The sequence below is a fragment of the Delphinus delphis genome, chromosome 15 (assembly GCF_949987515.2).
Source record: "Delphinus delphis chromosome 15, mDelDel1.2, whole genome shotgun sequence".
NCBI classification, from domain to species: Eukaryota; Metazoa; Chordata; class Mammalia; order Artiodactyla; family Delphinidae; genus Delphinus; species Delphinus delphis.
The window spans coordinates 69216970-69232009 of NC_082697.1; the positions used below are offsets into that span (position 1 = coordinate 69216970).

At 43.7% G+C, this 15040-nt stretch overlaps 1 long non-coding RNA gene across 1 annotated transcript in view; it reads left to right on the top strand.

Moving 5' to 3' along the window:
• The window catches only part of LOC132438813 (uncharacterized), a 103493-nt gene that overhangs the window by 18259 nt on the left and 70194 nt on the right, over positions 1-15040 (top strand). Inside the window, exon 2 of the long non-coding RNA XR_009522226.1 lies at positions 12940-13032. This is a non-coding gene — a long non-coding RNA (uncharacterized lncRNA). The remainder of the gene's footprint in view (positions 1-12939; positions 13033-15040) is intronic.

The window sequence follows — 15040 nt, forward strand, 5'->3', positions numbered from 1 at the left end:
ATCAGATTGACAGAACAAAAAGACCCCTTCTCACCCGCCCAAGCCCAGAACAAACGAACAACCAAGACCCAGTTGATCAGACAAACACAGAAACCACTTTAGGAGAGGACGTGGGAGGAGAGAATTTGTGGATTGCATGTTGATATTTCCAGCCATTCTAGTTGGAACTTTCAATCGCCCTTACCTTGTAACAAACAAACAAACTCCTTCCCAGCAAAAATCCCCAGCTGTTAAGTGTTCTAGATGTTATTTGAACTTAAGTAAAATGACTTCTTTGGCAGCTACCTGGCAGCCCACAGCTTTTACGACATGTTTTCTGATACAAACCGTTTCACAAAGAGCTTGTATCTTTTTACTACCAAGCATTACATTCTGAACAGAAAACTTAATAAGATTTTCAGTGGCAATTTTAAGAGGATCTATGGTACGACTTAACAACAACAGTGATCTATTCTTTTTAGCCCAAGTGTAAAGACCTGAGAGAAATAGCATTTTCAGTTTGACTTTATGGCCCTCCCAAGTTGTGTTCAAGTTAAGTGAAAGTTAAAACTTGGTGCTGGGGAAAGAGCAAAGATTTTGGACTCAAACTGATTTGAATTCCACTGTTATTCACTTATGAACTATTGCACTTTGGGCAAGTTGCTTAAATTAATTTGTGCCTCGGTTTCCTCATCTATTAAAGGGAGAAATTCCACTGTATAGGATTGTTGCAGCAAAGCTTTGTGGTACAGGGCCTGATACATAGTAGTTGCCCTAAATGCTTTAAGTTGTATGTGACAGTAGCCCAACTCAAGCCAGCTTAAGGAAAAATGAGAATTTCTTGGCTTGCCTAACTGAAAAGTTCGAGTACATTGGTTTCAGGCATAGCTGGATCCAGGGGCTCAAGCAATAGCTGGATCCAGGGGCTCAAGCAATAGCTGGATCCAGGGGCTCAAGCAATGTCCTCAGTACTCAGTCTTTCCCCACCTCTGGGCACTGTTTTCTTCTGTTTGACTTTGTTCTTCACTGAGCCCAGCAAACTAACTTGTTGTTCTTCACTGAGCCCAGCAAACTAACTGGTTATTTTTTGGAGCAAGCAGAACAGAGCTCTGAAGGAATATAGACCAAGATATGTAAAGCCTGGTTGACAGCCCTCTTTAGACAGGGCAAAGCTAGTTTGGGCAGCATGGTTTCCATGTGGGATGTCCTAGTGGGAGTGGCATTCAGGGCCAGCATAAGGACCCAAGACATTGCATCTTCATCAAAGCCACACAGAATAGGCAGATCCAAGACTATAATTTCTGTTTGGCAGATAAGGAAACTGAGGCTCTGTATTAGCTTCTTATTGACGCTATAACAAATTACCATAAACCTAGTGGCTTGAAACAACACAAAAGAAGTTCAAAATGAATCTTACTGGGGTAAAATCAAAGTGCCAGCAGGGCTGCATTCCTTCTGAGGCTCTAGAAAAGAATCTGTTTCCTTATCGTTTCTGGCTTGTAAGGGCCACTAGCATTCCTTGCCTCATGACCTCCTTTTCACATTCAGAGACAATAGCACAGCATCTTTAAATCTCTCTGACCCTGACCCTCACCCTCCTGCCTCCCTCTTTCCTCTATAAGGACCTTTGTGATTATATTGGGCCCACCTAGATAATTCCGGAAAATATTCCCATCTCAAAATCCTAAACTAATGACATTTGTAAAGTCCACTTTGCCATGTAGGGTAACATATTCACAGGTTTCAGAGATTGACATGGACATCTTTCAGGAGACCATTATTCAGCCGGTCACAGGCTGATAAAGGTAGAAGCTTCCTGGTCACTCCTTAAGGTAACAGCTGAGTCATGACTAGAACTGAGGTTAATGGTTCTAAATTAAGACAGTGCAGGTGAGAATCCTGGCAGAGTAGCTGGATGGCCTCAGTTAGGCTTCTCTGAGCCTCTGTGTCCTCATCTGTAAAATGGTGATAATGTTATTAAATGAGACACTATTTTAAAATGTCTAGCATAGCATCTGATATGGAGCAGGAAGTTAGTGATGCTAGGCATTCCTACTATTTTTAACAGCCTTGAACGAGCAGGTGCCTTTGAACATTTGGCTCTGGGAAAACTAGGGAAGAGCCAGTGGCATGATGGGGTGCAAAGAGCGTGGGATTTGAGTGTGCCATATGACCGTAGAGAACTTGAAATTCTCTTGAGTTCCAGTTCCTTATTCATACATGAAGATAATAGGTCCTTCCCTCACAGAAGGAAGTGGAGAATGTCTACCTGGTGCTTGGCATCCTCAATCAAACACCTCCCTCTGTCACTGCCTTCCTTTTATCTTCCTTCTCAACTTGTATCTTTCACTTTTTCTTTTCTCCCGCTCTTCCTTGCTGTCTTTCTTTCTCCTGTTTTCCCCTCCTCCCTCCATCCTGCTCCGATTTCCTTCTCTCCTTTCTTCCTCCCCACCTCCTTCCTTTCCTCTCTCTCTCCCTTCCCTTGCCCATTCTTGAGATGCCCATTTAAGAGCAGTTGATCAATTTCAGGGACTTCTGGTGTCGGCTCTTGGTCTCCCCTCTTATGGGTCATAGCAACCCATTCTTCCCACTCATCAGTTTCTCAGTTGTGCAATCTAAATGCTAATGATCCCTGCCTAACCTGCTCCTTTATCCCCGTCTACTGATACGACTAAACACACCCTAGAAAAACTGCCCAGAAGTAAACAGGATCTACTCCCCCCACCGCCACCCTTTGTGCAGGGTGTGGGCTGGAAACCTTGCCATCTTTGGAAACTTCTGACAGTCCAGAAAGGCGGGGGGAGTCCTTCATCTGGAGACCCCCAGAGCTTCTTCCTCCCCAGCAGGACCCTGTTTATCAAGCTGCCCGATGCCCACCCAGATGCCCTCATTCCTTTCATGCACTGGTGGTTTTCAGTCTGATATTGAAAGTGCAATATGCTTGCCAGTAATGATGTCTTATTGGAGTGTAAAGATTTTCCCATTTCACTGCTTTATCCTGAATTTAAAGTGTTTTGAAATTCATTTACATCGGAGAGGACCAGCAGCTGAACGTTTGCTGTAAATAAACTGGGGGCTTCTAAGGTGTTATCTCTGAAATAGGAGATGGGCTAGGTTACTGCTCTCCTGTGGGCTGGGCAGAATCAGTGGCAGAGTTTTTCCATCACAAGGACCCGGCAGCTTTTATGCTTCCAAGTGCTGGTCAGGGTATGAGGGCGCTCTGGCCTTGTGTTTTGAATCTATTCAATTGAAGTTTGTCCAAGGTGTTGAGTTGGAAGATCACTGAGCTCTTGAACACCTGCTTGGAAAAATCAGAAAATCTTACAGCTAATGCAGAGACTGACAGTAATTCAAACAGTGGGTAGTGGCGGTGATGGCTCTTATTATTGTTGCTGTTGCTATTATGATCAGTGAACATTCATTGAATGCTCTGTATTCTGCACCAGGCGCTCTGTTAAGGGCATTGCATTGATTATCCTCACCTAGCCTCTTAACAACCTGTGAGATTGTTGGGATGCCACCCAGTCTGGCTGGCCAGACAGATCTGATGCTCCTGGGAAATTTCTTAACATCTAGTATCAAGGCCATGGCCACAGGTGTCCATGGAAAATAAACCAGGGAAACTCCTCATGCAGGTTGCCTTAGTTGCTTAGATTTACTGATGTATTGCACTGGCCCATTGTGACCAGCGTGGCAAAGAGGGATGCCTGAGACTCTGGACCCAAAGGCAGTGTTGTGTCAGCCACCATGTATGACCTGGGGCCACACATCTCTGGGCCTCCGTTGCCTCTGGGCCTCAGTTCCCTCCTCTGCAAAATGTGAATAATCGTGGTACCATCTCATTGGGCTGTGTGAGGATTCCATGCGTCACTGTATGTAGAGCACTTGAACAGCGCCTGATATGTGGTGAAGGCTGTATAAGTATTTCTTTATTAAAACCTTTAAATACTGCTTCACCTTTTCAGTACCAGTGATCTTCTGCATTGTTTCCCATGGGTTCGGGTCAGTGCTATGTCCTGGATGATAAACAATAGAAAATGGGGCTCTAAAGCCATCTTTTTCTCTTTTCTTTCCTGTCCTTTCCCAAGGGCTGGATGTGGGAAGGTTGTGGTAGTATAGGGTAGCCAATTCATCCTGGTTTGTCTTTCCAGGTGTTAGCACCGCAGTTCCCAGGTTCGGGGAACCCCCTCAGTTTCAGACAAATCAGGAGGAAGTAAGATATGCTGACTTGCGGGTTTTGTGAGGATAAGTGTATGATTGGAGACTGTATTCATTTGCTAGTGTCGCCATAACAAAACACCAGAGACTAGGTGGTTTAAATAATAGAAATTTATTTCTCACAATTCTGGAGGCTGGAAGTCCAAGGTCAAGGTACCAGTGGGGTTGGTTTCTCCTGAAGCCTTTCTCCTTGTGTGAATGGAGGTGTAAGTCCCCTGTAGGGTCTTTAAGGATCACTCCAACACAGCCATGGAAATTATACTTGACGAGGCATAGGAAATTAGAGGAATTATTATACTTACATGTCCTAGAAGGGGAGGCATGGCACACTGCACAGGGGGACACATGGGAGGGGAATCCAGGGAGCAGGTTCACCCAAGCAAGCAGGTAGGGAGCTGAGAGAGAGAGAGAGAGAGAGAGAGAGAGAGAGCACGGGAGAGGGAGAGAGAGGACTGTAGGAAGTACCTTGACTGGGGGTCAGAGTGGAGTTACAGAAGCAAAAGGCATGAAGGGGGTTCATTGGTGCATTTGAACGTCACTAGGTTACACTCAGAGGAGGGCAAGAGGGGGAACTTGTAGAAGCACCAGCCTTATCACACGGGTATATGTGGTCACCTGGGCAGGTGCTCACAGTCTGTTTGTGGGGATGCTGAGGCATCAGGAAAATTAAGTTTTTAAAATGTACAAGACATACCTTGGCTTGCAGATGGCTGTCTTCTCACTGCGTCCTTACATGAGCTTTTTCTCTGTGTGCAGGCATCCTTGGTGTCTCTTCCCCTTCTTATAAGGGCACCAGTCATATTAGATTAGGGCCCCACCTTTATGATCTCATTTAACCTTAATTACGTCTGTAAAGGTCCTATCTCCAAACAGTCACATTGGGGGTTAAGGCTTCAGCATATGAAATTGGAGGGAACGCAATAACAGCCTCTGTGAGTTTTAAAGCAAAGGCTTTTCAGAGCATCCTTTCCTGCATCAGGAACTCAAGGCAACTGAAAGTGCTCTCTGCACATTGTTTTTCTGTCATTTCCCTGTTGGGGGCCTCTGTGGCACATGCAGTGATCTTTAATTGGAGGGCATATCTCAGTACCAAACTAGCACCAGGTGGAATTTTGATAACAAATTCAGATCCACTGACTCTAATGCTTCTAAAGCAGAATAAGGCCTCTCTCAACCTCTGCCTGCTCCAAGCCCTACGCAGCTGCCCACACTGGAGCAGCATCCCAGCTCCTCAGCTCCTAGAGGCCCTGTGCCATCCATGTGCCTCTCTGACCTTGACTCACCCACTTGCTGATGCTCCTTTGCTCTGCCAGGTCACACTGGTTTCCTTGAGAATGTTAAACTGGTCTCTCTCAGGGGACGTTTGCATTTGCTGTTCCTTCTGGTAAGAACTCTGTTCCCCACATCATCCCCTGGTGGCCTCTTCATTATTCAGGACTCCACCTCTTTTGCGTTCTGTCCACTAAATTCCAATGTTGGAGGCGGGGTGGGGGGTGGTCCCTCCCATACATCCAACAAGCAACTCTATGGACATCAACCAGGTGTCCAACAATTCAACTGAATTCCGACACTATCAATCCGGGTACAGTCAGATTCCACAGGTTAAGAGCTTAGTCTTACCCTCTCCAACAACTTCAGATGCCAGTCGAAAGCCCAGGTTGTTGTCTGTACTTCTGACCAACTGGCCATAAATCAGAAGTTCCCACAACCCCCTTCTCGGGTTTGATTAATGTGCCAGAGTGGTTCACAGAAATCAGAGAAATATTTTACCTTTTAGATTACCAGTTGATTACAAAGAATTTAACTCAGGAACAGCCAGATGGAAGAGATGCACAGGGCAAGGTATGGGAAAGGGACATGGAGCTTCCAGGCCCTCTCTAAATACACCACTCTCCCCAAATAGCCACATGTTCACCAACCCAGAACCTCTCTGAACCCAGTCCTTTCGGTTTTTTATGGAGGCTTCATTACATAGGCATGATTGACTAAGTCACTGTCCATTGATGATTGAACTCAATCTCCAGCCCCTTTCCCCTCCCTGGAGTTCGGGGGGCGGGGTGGGGGGGGTGCGGTAGGACTGCAAGTTCTAACTCTCTAATCTCAGGTTGGTTCCCCTAGCAACCAGTCCTCAACCTTAGGTGTGGTCCAGAGTCATCTCTTTAACATAACAATAAACACCTTTATCACTCTCAACACTAGGAAATTCCTAGGGTTTTAGGAGCTGTGAACCAGGAACCATGGACTAAGACCAAATATATATTTCTTATTATAAGTCACAGTATCACACCACCCAAATGCCACCTCGTTTAAATAACCTTCCCTCTGTGTCTTAGCCATATTACTCACCACATTTAACTTCTTCTGTCACTTCTAGGTGGTGGGAAAGATTAGGTGGGTCCTTTTGTCCGTTATCTATTTACTGGGATCCTCAGGTACTAGGCAATGGAGATTCAACAATAAACAAGAAATTCCCATCTTCTCCAAAGACCTTATATTTTGGAGTGGGGATAATAAACATATAAACGTCCAAATATAAATGTAAATATAAATCTCTCGTTCAGTGGAATGCTTTGAAAAAGCAACATGTAAAACTATTAGTCCTTCTGGAAAATTGCTGGACTAGTCCATGTGGCCTAAAAATCCATGTCTAAGATCCCACTTGAGTACACAGATAGAATGTTATTCTTGGGTCAGTTTTCAAACAAGGATAGCTGGGGAGAACACTTCCTTTCTCACCAGACGTCTCAAGCTACTTCCCTGTAGGAGTGGCTTTGGGCTGTCAGAACATTTCTTGGTCTAATATTCAAGCACAGCGTTGTTGATGGGGGTGGAGGGGATAGCCTGTTCAGTCTCTCTCCCCTTAGCTTTCCCGGATTCAAGGCAAGGAGCATACTTACAATAGCCATGAAAAGGAGGTCTGGTCTCAACAATGGAGGAAGACAGTAAAAAGAAGGTATTTTGCAGAGAAATAGTGCAAATCCCAGAGCCCAGCAGTGAGGAAACAGGCTTATATCCGTAACGGCTTATATACAACACTGATGACAAACTCTGGAATCTGCATGCAACTTTCCATATGTGCATCTGACTCTGGCTCTGTGTTGGCATGCTTGTTTCTTCTGAACTTGTATAGTTATAAATTATAGTGATCTTAAGAACGGTGAAGGCAGGAGAGAGTGTGTGTGTATAAGAAAGAATGTGTGTGTGTGCTCAGTTTGTTAACAGTGTGCTTATCCCGTATCTAACATTGAGGATAAAGAAAATGAAGAAAATTTTATAACAGCTGGCAGAGTACTCTTCTCCAGAGGACCCCTGGCTCTTAACTGAATATAAACTTGCTATGAAATCAGTGTCTGTGTCCCCTCCACATTCATGTGTTGAAGTGATGGTATTTGGAGGTGGGGCCTTTAGGAGATAATTAGGTTCAGATGAGAGAGGGGCCCTTCTGATGGGATTAGCTCCCTTATAAAGAGACATCAGGGGCTTCCCTGGTGGCGCAGTGGTTGAGAGTCCGCCTGCCGATGCAGGGGACATGGGTTCGTGCCCTGGTCCGGGAAGATCCCACGTGCCGCGGAGCCTGTGCTCCGCAACGAGAGAGGCCGCAACAGTGAGAGGCCCGCGTACTGCAAAAAAAAAAAAAAAAAGGGAGACATCAGGAGAGCTCAGCTCTTTCTATCTCTTCATCCCACCCACCACTTGAGGGTGTAGTGAGAAGGCAGCCGCTTGCAAGACAGGAAGAGAACTCTCACCAGAACCCGACCATTGCTGACACCCTGATCTCAGACTTCCAGCCTCCAGACCTGTGAGAAAATAAACTTCTGTTGTTTAAGCCACATGGTCTATGGTATTTTGTTACGGCAGCCAAAACAGACTAAGACAGAGCTCAAATCAGCAAATATTTACTGAGTGTCATCAGGCAATATGCCAAGCCCTGGGGACATAAAATAAAAAGGCCTTTGCCTTGGAGGAGCTCATAGTTTAGTAGTGAGACTGAAAACTAGATTGCACTACACAAAGAAAATTCTCTCAAGTGACCTCCGCCTACTCTTTTTCAGGGATTCTCCACATTTTCCCATTTCTTCTGTAAAACACTGTCGAGGGGCTGAACTGTGTCCTCCTCTGATACCTATGAATTTGGCCTGATTTGGAAATAGGGTCTTTGTAGAGGTAATTAAGAAACTCAAGATGTGATCAGACTAGATTTAGGGTGGACTCCAAATCCAATGACTGGTGTCCTTATAAGAGAAAGGAGGGGGAGACTTGAGATACACACAGAGGGGACAACCATGGAAAAATAGAGGTAGAGATTGGCATCTATCAGGGAAGGAACCCAAGGATATCCAGAGCCACAGGAGGTCAGAGAGAGGCATGGTTCCAGAAGGAACCAACCCTGCCAACACCTTGATTTTAAACTTCTGGCCTTCAGAACAGAGAGTAAATTTCCATTGTTTATAGCCACCAAATTTGTAGAACTCTGTTACGGTTATCTCCTGGTTGTTGGAGGATTGAATGAGCTAAGATGTGTAAAGGGACTAGAACAGTGCCAGGCAAGTGGTGAGTGCTACATAAGTACTAGCCATCAGCACTCAGTGATTTCCTCATTCTACAACTTTTTACCGAGCATCACTTTTGGGCCAGCACTGTGATTCTACCTCAATTTTGCATTGAAAGGTTTCAATGGATTGCATGTTAGTGTCCCCCCCGAAATTCATATGTTGAAATCCTAACTTCCGTTAGGATTTCAGTACCATCAATGTGATGGTATTAGGAGAGGCGGAGCCTTTGTGAGGAAATGAGGTCATGAGAGTGCAGCCCTCGTGAATGGGATCAGTGCCCTAATAAAAGGGACCCCAGAGAGTTCTTTTCCCCTCTTTCCACCACATGAAGACACAATGAGAAGTCTGCAGCCCAGAAGAGTGTCTTCATCAGAACCCGACCAAGATGGCATCCTGATCTCAGACATCCAGCCTCTAGAACTGTGAGAGATAAATTTATTTTGTGTATAAGCCACCCAGTCAGTGGGGCTTTGTTATACCAGCCTGAACTAAGACAGAGGTGTTTGTTTGTTTTTTTGTTTTAACATCTTTATTGGAGTATAATTGCTTTACAATGGTATGTTTCTGCTTTATAACAAAGTGAATCAGCTATACATATACATATATCCCCATATCTCCTCCCTCTTGCATCTGCCTCCCACCTTCCCTATCCCAGCCCTCTAGGTGGACACAAAGCACCGAGCTGATCTCCCTGTGCTATGCAGCTGCTTCCCACTAGCTATCTATTTTACATTTGGTAGTGTATATATGTCCATGCTACTCTCTCACTTCGTCCCAGCTTACCCTTCCCCCTCCCCGTGTCCTCACAAGTCTATTCTCTACATCTGTGTCTTTATTCCTGTCCTGCCCCTAGGTTCTTCAGAACCACTTTTTCTTTTAGATTCCATATATATGTGTTAGCATACGGTATTTGTTTTTCTCTTTCTGACTTACTTCACTCTGTATGACAGACTCTAGTTCCATCCACCTCACTACAAATAACTCAATTTTGTTTCTTTTTATGGCTGAGGAATATTCCATTGTATATATGTGCCACATCTTCTTTATCCATTCATCTGTCAGTGGACACTTAGGTTGCTTCCATGCCCTGGCTATTGTAAATGGAGCTTCAATGTTTCGTGCTAGGATTATGGCATGGCTTATTTAACCAAACATTTAAATTAAAAAAATTTTTTTCACTATTAAATATGCTATTGTGATGATAATCTTGTTGCATAAACTCACCCCCTCCCAGTCCCCAGCCCACCACCAGTATTTCAAGTGACTTCATTAAGCTCCATATTCCAATGTGTAATTGCTGGATCAAAGGGTGTGACCATTTTAAGGCATTGGATACACACTTAAAAGTGCTCTCTTAAAAAAGGCTGTGCCAGTTTACACTCTGATATGCAGTGTTAAGTACATACCCATTTTGCCACACTTGTGTTAATATACCTATTATCATTTTAAAAGACCAGCTAATTTGAAAAGCATGAAATGTGGTTGTTTTATTTGCATGGCTTTGATTAGTAGTAACATTGAACATTTTTCCCATGTTTGTTAAACTGTAACATTTCCTCTCTGGGGAAATATCTGTTTAGACCCTTTCTCTATTCATCCATCAGCATCTTTGTTTTTCTTAAAGATGTTTATTAATTCAAATATAAAAATACATGGTTCCTTTTTGTTATATTTGCTTCAGATGTGTTTCCCTGTTTATTGTTTTCCTTTTAAGTTTGATTTTTTTTTTTTATGGACAGAAGATTTAAATTTTTTGTAACCACATCTGCCCATCTTTTCCTTTGTGATTTTTTTAATCTTTTCTAAATCTACTCACTTCTCTGCAGAAGCTTGATATTCATTTCTCTTTTCTTGTTGTTTATTTATGCTTCGATTAAAAAGTAACTCTTTGCTCTATCTAGAATTTGTTTGGGTGCATGACATTGAAGAGACTTTTCACGTGGCTAATCATTTGTCCCAATATGATTTATTCAGTAATCTTATGTTTTCCCTTCTTTATTATATAGTAAATTCTCACATATAGTGGAGTATAATCTAAGCCATATGTTATGTTTAGCTGAACCAATGTACCACATTGTTTAAATGACTGTATTTTCAAAGTCTGTTTAAATACCTATTCATGCTGGTCCCCAGGTAGTTCAGGTTTAAGGAGAGACGTCTGGAATGAACTGTCTTTACTCTTTCTCCTGCCTCACAGCAAGAAACCTGTTTGAAGACAAACAATGGTGATAGTGACGTCACCATAAAACAAAGAATAATGCCAATCCCAGGAAACATGTCCACCTGAAAAGATCTTTTGTTCTTTTTCTTTTCATTTCAGCTTAATTGAAGTATATTTGTACAAGATGGTGATTTGATATACATGTACATTTTGAAAGGATTCCCCTGACCTAGTTAATTAACACATCCATCACCTCACATATTTATCTTTGTGTGTGTGTGTGTGAGAATATTTAAGTTCTATTCTCTTAGCAAATTTCATTTATACAAAACAGTGTTATCAACTGTAGTCACCAGGTTATACATTAGATCCTCAGACCTTATTCATTTTATAACTAGGAGTTTGTACCTTTTTACCAGCCTCTCCCCACTTCCCCCATCCCCAGCTCTTGGCAACCACTTTTCTAATCTCTGTTGTTATGAGTTTGACTTTTTTTTTTTTTTAAGATTCCACATATAAATGATACCATGCAGTATTTGTCTTTGTCTGGCTTATTTTACTTAGCATAATGCCCTCAAGTTCCACCCAAGTTATGAAAAATGGCGGCATTTCCTTCTTTCTCAGGGCTGAACAATATTCCATTGTATAAATATACTACATCTTTATCCATTCATCCATTGACAGATGCTTAGGTCATTTTCATATCTTGGCTATTGTGAATAATGCTGCTGTGAGTGCAGATATCTTTTGGGGATAGTGATTTCATCTCCTTTGGATGCATACCCAGAAGTGGGATGGCTGGTAGCTCTCTTTTTAATTTTTTGAGGAACCTCCATACTGTTTTCCGTGTTGGTTTCACCATTTTTCACCATTTCACCACCAACAGTGCACAAGGGTTCCCTTTTCTCCACATTCTCACCGACATGTGGTACCTCTTGCCTTCTTGAGGACAGCCATCCTAACAGGTGGGAGGGGATAGCTCATAGCGGTTGATTTGCATTTCCCTGATGATTAGTGATGTTGAGCATCCTTTCGTGTGCCTGTTGGCTATCTGTTTGTCCAATCACTGATCCTTGAAGATGATTTTGTGTCCAGCTCTCCTCTGTTGTCCACCCTGACGTCTACTCTTGTTACTCCAAGTTGGGACTGGGAGTTGAAAGAGGACGAGCTTCCTGGAGATGAGTTTTATTCTCACCCTCACCATGTGCAGCATTGTAGATCCCTTGGGTGACCAGAGCTCACTTCTTCACTAGTTTTTCTTCCATTTACCTCTGCCTGAATTTCCTTCTTCCCCTCCAGCCTGACAAGTGCCTTGCCATCATGGGCACCCACTGACTTGCTTTCTTTCTCAGAGGATTTCATTTCTTCCTGACAGGAGGCAGATGCCCCCCACCCAAGGTCAAAACCTTATTCTTAAATCCTTGGAATACATCTTTGTCGACTTCCTTCCAGACCTGATGATTTTCAGATTTTGTTACTTCTAATTTTCCTCACATATTCTCAAGTCCTTTGTTACACACAGCAGGGGATGAGAAGAGCTAAATTAGGGGGATGTAGAATTCATGGTAGGAAAGGGGGACCAAGGAGCTATTCCATAGGAAAACCCTCCAGGCTATCTAAGTGGAACTCCACGTGTCCCAGAAGTTAAAGGAGCAATATTCAGTACACATGCTGCCCAAAACAGTCAGGCAGGAACCTCTAGCTAACAGGGCAAACAGATCACAGGACATTAATACTCCACCATATCTGCAGGCCAGCTCAGACTTGTCATCCTCTCATCTTGCTATAGGAGCTGATAGTCTCTGTTTAGCATTTTGAAAATGAATTCAGATTCTAAAAGGGCATGTTTTCAAAATCCATCAGAACAAAGCCCATGAAAGGTCTGAGCAGATCATACCACTATGGATCAGATATCAGCAAAGGCGCCAGGTGTAGTAAAAATACCCAGGGCAGGATTTATTTGTTCACTTGTTTACTTATTCATTCATTCATGCAACAAATACTTACCAAATGCTTACTCTGTGGCAGGCATTCTTCTCATCCTAGAACTTGGGATCCAGTGGTGAAATCAGCCTGGTCTAATGGAGAAAGCATTCTAGTCAAATCAAATGGAGGAGACAGGTAACACAATGCATTATTTCTCCTTCAGTCTTCTTTTTCAACCTTCTCCATTAACGCTTATAAATGAAATGTGGAAATCTAATCTGGTTGCGGTTTACTGGTAATCAGTAGAGATACTTTCCACACAGGCAACGCTGCTGGAAGCTACGTGGTGAATATGTATTGTGACTCTTATAAATATGTTTCTGCTTAGCACTGCCTCTTGAGAAGAAATGATTTCACACCCACTGGGAATCTGCATCTGAGCTATTTTGCTAGTAAAACAACCAAAGGACAGATAACAGACAGTTCTTCCCACGTGGGATCAGAGAAACTGGAGATGTCTGAGGGGGTGGCAGAGTCTTTTCTTGTAGATCCACCCAATATAGCAGGTTGTTTGAAAACAAAGAAAAAAAATATTTTTCTTTCCCCTAAGGGGTTAAAAAAGGGAGGGTGGGGGGGGGGAAATGAACATTCAAATAAGGAAGATTCAAGATTAGTTATAGATACTTTATGAGCTTAACTGAGAGTTGGGAAATTCTTAATTATAAGTTAAAATCTCTTGACTTCTTTATTTGATTCTGCAAATCCATACTTAGCCATGGCTTATTATTGGCCTCGCACAGTGTTTGGCATAGAGTGGGCCCTAAATGAGTTTCTTTCTTTCTTTTCTTTTCTTTTCTTTTTTTTTTTTTTAAACAGGGCACTGTGACAGGTTCTGGAGATATAAGATACTGCCATTAGCCTTAAGGAGGGAAGACAATTTTGTGAACAGCTAACTCTAATGCAATAATTACCAATGTTTATTGAGCTCTTACTGTATTCCAGGCACCAGGCTCAACACTTAATGCCTGTTACCTCCTTTAAATCTTGTAACAATCCTATGAAATGGGCACTAATGTCTTCTTTGGTTAAGGATGAGGACACAGATGCTGAGAGAGGTTCACAATACTACACAGGAATGGTGATTGGAACCCAGATCTTTGTGATTCAAATGTCTACATGCTTGAGTACCCAGCTGCCTGGCCTCTCTTGCTGTCTCTGTTGCCTTGCAGGTATGGGTAATGTCTCTAGAAGGCAGGACAGGGAAGGTGGCTGGTTCTCCTGGAGGAGGGTTTGGAAAATGTTCACCGGGAAAGTGCATTTCACTAGGCACCTTGAAGGTTTCTAGCGTGGGTGAGCTGGGTGATTCAGCATGCCTTTAACTGAGACGCTGGACACTGTACCACATCATTTTGCTGCTAGTCTGGTTTTGTCCTGGTGACCCCAGCCGGGTAACTGCAAACTCATCCATCTTGATGGGCACCTCGGTGTCTGGATTGAGAGGAGAACTTGGCCCCCCTTCCAGCCCCTCTTCCTCGATCAGTGACTGAGGCTGTCTCCCTGACAGTGGGGCCTTCCTCCCTGTCTGGATGCCCTCTGGATCTCCATTTCTATTGTGACTTCATGCCGGGCAGTGCTGACTTTGGGCTGAGCTACCACTTCTGTTATTGACAAACGCACACTGGAAAATCGACCCAGTCGTCTAGGTTTTCTCTCTTAGTCTGTAACCAACCTTCACTCTGCAATCCCATCAGTGTGGATTCCAGTGCAGTGGCTCCATTAAGTCCCAGCTAATGGCCTTTTCATTCCCCTTCTATCATGCAGCTCACCCCACTTCAGGCCATAGGGAAAGGGCTGCAGCATTGCTCTCGGAGCTGGGCAAGAAGGATCCCCGTGCTTTGGAGGCCCCATCCTGGTTCCTCTCTGTCTATGTCCCCCTCCCCACACCACCCACACACATTATGAAAACTTGTCATGCCAAGGAACATACATATCCAGAGGCAGTGCCCTCCTAGACCACAATCTGCTCATCAGAATCCTGCAATTCCCTGTTCAAATGGCCCCATGCCCACTTTCAGGACCTGTTCGGGGGTCTTCCCGTGTCTGTCTTCCAGAGGGTGGGTTATGCTGGTATGTGCCTTCCTAGGCCTCAGGGCTGTTTGTGGCAGAGTGTGGACAGGCTTGGCCATGCAGTCTAGGGTATACA